The sequence below is a fragment of the Somniosus microcephalus genome, chromosome 23 (genome assembly GCF_052327205.1).
Source record: "Somniosus microcephalus isolate GS21.2 chromosome 23, FLI_Smic_1.0, whole genome shotgun sequence".
Taxonomy (NCBI): Eukaryota; Metazoa; Chordata; class Chondrichthyes; order Squaliformes; family Somniosidae; genus Somniosus; species Somniosus microcephalus.
Window position 1 is genome coordinate 33,582,275 of NC_141009.1, and position 6,478 is coordinate 33,588,752.

General features: G+C 47.4%; 1 protein-coding gene across 1 annotated transcript in view; it reads left to right on the forward strand.

Moving 5' to 3' along the window:
* Positions 1–6,478, forward strand: part of LOC147101799 (multiple epidermal growth factor-like domains protein 9) — a 388,208-nt gene that overhangs the window by 153,591 nt on the left and 228,139 nt on the right. The window lies entirely within an intron of this gene.

The window sequence follows — 6,478 nt, forward strand, 5'->3', positions numbered from 1 at the left end:
CCTTCTTTTCACGAACCCTCCAAGGCCCGGAGACCAGACACTCCACTGTTGAGAAGGAGGCCCAGGCGATTGTGGAGGCTGTGCGTCATTGGAGGCACTACCTGGCCGGAAAACGATTTACCCTGCTCACTGACCAACGTTCAGTTGCTTTCATGTTTAACAACAAGCAGAGGGGCAAAATCAAAAATGACAAGATCTTGAGGTGGAGAATCGAACTTTCCACCTACAATTACGAGATCTTGTACCGGCCCGGGAAGCTCAATGAACCCCCGGATGCGCTATCGCGTGGCACCTGCGCCAGCGCGCAGATCGATAGACTGCGGGCCCTCCACAATGACCTCTGCCACCCGGGGGTCACCAGGTTCTTCCACTTCATCAAGGCCCGCAACCTGCCTTACTCTATTGAGGAGGTCAGGACCATGACCAGGAACTGCCAAGTCTGCGCTGAGTGCAAACCGCACTTTTATAGACCAGACAGGGCCCACCTGATAAAAGCCACTCGCCCCTTCGAGCGCCTGAGCATTGATTTTAAAGGGCCTCTCCCCTCCTCCGACCGCAATGTGTACTTCCTCAATATTATTGATGAGTACTCCCGTTTCCCGTTCGCCATCCCCTGCCCGGACATGACCAGTGCCACGGTCATTAAATGTCTGAACGACCTCTTCACCCTGTTCGGTTTCCCCAGCTATATCCATAGCGACCGGGGCTCATCGTTTATGAGTGACGAACTCCGTCAGTACCTGCTAACTAGGGGTATTGCCACAAGCAGGACCACCAGTTACAACCCCTGGGGGAACGGACAGGTGGAAAGAGAAAATGCGACAGTTTGGAAGGCCGCCCTGCTAGCCTTAAAGTCTAGGGGCCTTCCAACCTCCCGCTGGCAGGATGTGCTCCCCGATGCGCTCCACTCTATTCGGTCGCTGCTCTGCACTGCCACTAACGCCACCCCTCATGAGAAAATGTTTGTCTTCCCAAGGAAGTCCACATCGGGGACATCGCTACCGCCATGGCTGACGTCCCCAGGGCCGGTCCTACTGAGAAGGCACGTGAGGACCCATAAAACGGACCCCCTGGTCGAGAGGGTCGACCTCCTCCACGCCAACCCCCAGTATGCTTACATTGCATACCCGGACGGGCGGGAGGACACAGTCTCCATAAGAGACCTTGCACCCTCGGGGGCCGCAGTAACCCACTACTCACTACCACCCCCCCCCACGATCCGATATCCAGCCCCAGCAGATGGCAGGCCTGGGCCCCGCGACCCGCTCGACATCTACGAGGACGACACGCCTGTGCCACAGCCCACGCAGGACTCGACGCCGGAAGCTCCACTACCCCTGCCGTCGCCACGCCGATCACAGCGGCAGACAAGACCTCCGGAGAGACTCCAATACACTAACTTTTAATACACTTCACCCCGCCGGACTCAATTTTAAACAAGGGGTGAATGTGGTAAACCACTGTTTGTATTCCACTGTGTACATGCCTGGACATGCCTCGGCTGACTCCTCCCACAAGTCCTAGTATAAAGGTGACTGCTCCCCAGCCCTTTGTATTTCTGGACCGGTCGACCACTCGAGGCAGACCTTCATTCTTTTGTTAATAAAAGCCTTTAGTTACTCTCTTAACTCTCAGTCTTTTATGAGTAATTGATAGCGCATCAATTATGCAACCAACTGGAATAAGGAGGTCAGATGTAATATTACTGCACTTGGAAAATTGTGGTTTTCCTTACCTGTATTACCAATATAAGTGAACTGGCTTTGAAAAATCTTGTTAGATAAGAAGTGGTGATTACATTCCAGCTTGATACAAAACTTATCACAAGGTATGAAAACATTGATACTTAACCCGTTATAACCTTCCTTCCTGGTGTATTCGGGTGCTTTACGGCAGCAGAAAAGAAAAAAAACCCTCATATTTATCGAGCACCATTCATGTTCTCAGGACATCCAAAATGTTTTGCAGTCAATTAATTCGTACCTCACTTATGGCAATCTATGCGGAATTAAGTGGTAACAGATTTTATTTTTCATGGAGCGACATTTTCATACAAATCATATGATAAACATTAGCGTAGCTGTATTTGGGTATGAGTCATTGCTGTGAATGCAATTCTGATGAGGGTTTTTAAATATGGTAGTTAGTCATTTTGAGTGTGTTCATGGTCAATTGACCCAATGCTGATACTTGGCCAATTCTTCAGTTAATTTCATGCAAACAAATCTGAGAGTAAGGCTAACAATCATTTTAGAAATGCAGGAGTTTCCATTTAGATTTGAGGAGTGCCCATTATAGTACACAGTGCAATAAACTCAGTGCTATTTGCTTATTCAAATGTATTAACACATATAAAAATTGTTCATGCTTTAAGCTAAAAAAAAATCAAATGACATTCAAATTACATTTGACCAACACTCCGCCTGAACTTTATACATCCTTTTTTTTCCCCACAGCTGTTTTTCTTAGTATATCTAGATAATCTTTTAAAATCTCAATAGATATTAAGTAGGGTAATATTTTTTAAATGCATCACCGCTTTGTGCAGATTCTCCCAAGTGCATGATCACTGGTATAAATTCAGACGTTACCGGAGCTGGACAGCTGCCAGTTAGTGTTTAGGTGCATCGCATATTTGTTGGAGGTTTTATCTGTAAACCAGCCACCCTTTCCTGCTCATCTGCTTTTTGTAACATTTTTTAGCATTTGCCCTCTCGGGGCATCCTTCGGCCCTCTGCAGACACAGGCGGAATATCAGCAGCAGGAGAATGGGGTGGGTGGGGAGGCCTGCTGCCAGGGCTCCATCCCTCAGGGGGTGCCTGCTGTTGGAAATGTTCCTCCCTCCTAGCAGGAAACTCAGCTAGCTGATCCTTTAAAACCTGGCTGTAGTTACTGACGACATACCTTGTGTGAGTGCTCCATCAAGCATGAGTGGTGAACTCGCCTCGAAGGAAAATCCAGTCCAATTTGTGAACAGCAAAATTTACATTTTTGTGCAACTTATTCATTTGTGTCTTCTAAGTACACATCACGGTGCTAATACGTGCAAAATTATAAGCTTTAAACAGGGGAGTAAGTGTCACAACTGAAATTACAGCATTGAAGCCTTTGGACTATTGCGGCTGTGACAGGATACAGAATGTCCCAGATAATCATTAGTAGTGGGGCTCGGTTAGTGCACTGTCCTTTCACTTCTGGGACATGGGTTCAAATCCAGCCCAGACTGAGGAGGTGAATGTCTCCCCCCTCTGCCAGTTGTGAAATGAGTTTTTGGGGTTCCATCTTGATCTGGTGAGTATAGACCCACAGTACAAATCTGCCTACAAAATGGCACTAAGTTTCACTCAGAAATGTCATAAGGATGGTTGCTGTATGGAATGGACATAAACAACAACGCTGTTGTGAGGCTGAGGCGAAGACACAAAGTTGGGCACAACAGAGAGCGTTTTACCTTGCTATACCAGACCTAGAAATGCTCAACACTGGGTGCTCATCTCGAGGAGGCGTGCAACCAGATTTAAATATGAGGGAATGTGTTGAAAGAATTTGGCCTAATTAAAATCAGCTGTTTAAAAGTTAAGTAGACTACTCATGATCTGAATCAACCTGATATCCTGTATAATTTTACCAACATTTTTTACTTATTTGTATATATTGCTTGTAGCAGTTAACAAATAAGGACATTCACATAGACATTCAGCAGAGAATAATGCACTTACAAACATACCAACCTAGAAAAATAGCAAGAGCTGACCAGCACTTCAAATACCCAACACAGCTCCCAAAAAGCTAACCACTCAAATCAACCGCAAAGATAGGCCAATGACCAAGGCCATTGCATTACTGTGATACAAGTTACATTCTATTTTTATTACATGCTCTCCCGGGTAGACGTAAAAGATCCCGTGGCACTCTTTCGAAGAAGAGCAGGGGAGTTATCCCCGGTGACCTGGTCCATATTTATCCCTCAATCAACATCACTAAAACAGATTATCTGGTCATTTATCACATTGCTGTTTATCGGAGTTTGCTGTGTGCAAATTAGCTGCCGCGTTTCCTACATTACAACAGTGACTACAATTTTAAAAAATACTTCATTGTCTGTAAAGCGCTTTGGGAGGTCCTGTGGTCGTGAAAGGCGCTATATAAATGCAAGTCTTTGGGGGAGAAATTCGGTGGAACCGCAAACGGGGCGCCAAGCTCGCCTGGGCGTCGGATTTAGCGCAGCGATCGGAGCAGTTGCGACTGCCGGAAATTCAGCTTGAACGCCCCAAGAGGGACACAGGGCGAGGCTCGAAGCGCTCCGCGTCCCTCTTAGGGCGCTGAAACTGAATATCACAGCGCAACGTGCTGCAGCGCCACACACTGCGGCACGGCACGCTGCGGTACTGCAGGCCTTCCTCCCATTCTTAAGGAGGAGGGGCCTGCACCAGCGCGATCGGAGATCGCGAGTGCCGGCAAAAGAGCCCGGCACCGAGGAGAAGTGCCGGACTCTTGGAAAACAGCCGGCACTGCCGCGGGGGGAGATCAGGAGGCCGGGGACGGAGGTGCTGGCAGGCGGCCGCTGAAAAAATGGCCGCCCCGCACCTCCACCTTAATTTGCGCTACTGCCGCCACAGGTAGGCCCCGTGAACCGGGCGCGATTAGCGAATGGCGCTACAGAGGCGGGCGCTACCGAATATCGAGATCAGGGCGGTAGCGGGGCGCTGCGCACACCGAGGACGTCATCGGAGGCGGCGCAGCACAACAGGTTAACGCCGCCAGCTAAATATTGCGGGAGGCGTGGCCAGTGTCGCTAAAGCCACTGAGTGCCCTCTTTAGGTGCTAACTGGTGGCGCAGCCCACTGAATTTCTAGGCCTTTGTTTCTTCTTTTATGGGATTCTTGGATTTTTTTTACCAGTATTTGGGAGATTACATTCTGCAATTTGGCCCTTTTTTTTTGCAAATACTGAAGCCTATGGCATGTTACACAAAAAGTGCAATGGGACATGAGATTCTGGCAAATTAAGCTGCCAAAATACCCAATACCCCATCACTTACAGAAACAAACTGAAGTTTCTGAAGTGGTATGTAAGCACTGCAGACACAAGGTTTATTTTCTAAGGGGTCTGGGATGAGCCCTGCCCCAGGAACATTTGATTTTTGATGTTTTTTGGTGCATCTGCCTTTTTAGTGCTATGCAGAAAGTGATGGAGGTTGAGATAAGCAATGCTGCTGTTAACAATTTAATAGAATTTCCAACTATGTCTTTTAATACTGAACATGAGCTTGCCCGATGGTGCGGGAATTGCTGCTCCAACATGTTGTGCCATTAGTGAGAGGACGCAGGAATGTGATCATGATTCCTTTTACACTGAATTCCCAATCTTGGCTGAGTAATTGAGAATGGTATTATGCAGAGCCCAAAGCCTCCCTTATTTACCAAGAAAAAGATGAACTGGAAAGTGAGGCACCCTGTTCTACTTTTGACTACTACTTAGTGGCCCAGAGACACCGAGTTCATTCTCGTCAAAGGAATGGACCAGGATATCTCCAGCTGATGGCTGCTATACAAGTTGTATGTGTTACAGCTGAGCCCAATCTTAAGAAAGAAAGACTTGCATTTATATAGCGCCTTCCATGACCACCAGACGTCTCAAAGCGCTTTACAGCCAATTAAATACTTTTGGAGTGTGGTCACTGTTGTAATGTGGCAGCCAATTCTGCACACAGCAAGCTCCCGCAAACAGCAATGTGATAATAACCAGATAATCTGTTTTTGTTATATTGGTTGAGAGGTAAATATTGTCCAGGACACCAGGAATAACTCCCCATCTCTTCTTTGAAATAGTGCCATGGGATCTTTTACGTCCACTTGAGAGAGCAGACGGGGCCTCAATTTAACGTCTCCTCCGAAAGATGGCACCTCCGACAATGCAGCACTCCCTCAGCACTGCACTGGAGTGTCAGCCTAGCTTTATGTGCGCAAGTCCCTGGAGTGGGACTTGAACCCACAACCTTCTGACTCAGAGACGAGGGTGCTACCCACTTTTTTTTAAATTAACATACTTTACTGAACGTTAAGAACATTTACAACATCGTGATCATTACATCGTATGATACAAATCAATTCCACCACCCGACACAGCCATTCCGTCACCACATTTTAACATCAAAACCTGAAGTTTAATTTGTCACCTGCAACATATATTAATCGATTGAGGGTGCTACCCACTGAGCCACAGCTGACACCTTCACCTGCTGTCCCCAGATGTGCATGTTCCAGCAGAAATCACTGAATAGTGATCAGAAGTGGAAACTCTGGTTTACTGTTGTCACCCTTCCTGAGCCAGTGGTGCTGAGACCAACTGAAGTGGCTCCACCGCCAGTCCAGGGGGGGATCAGTATAGACTTGGCGTATGTGGCCTAGTGCCACAACAGCCGGTACATTTGTCAATTAAGCAATTGGGAAATTCATGAGGAATTGTTTCATGTATT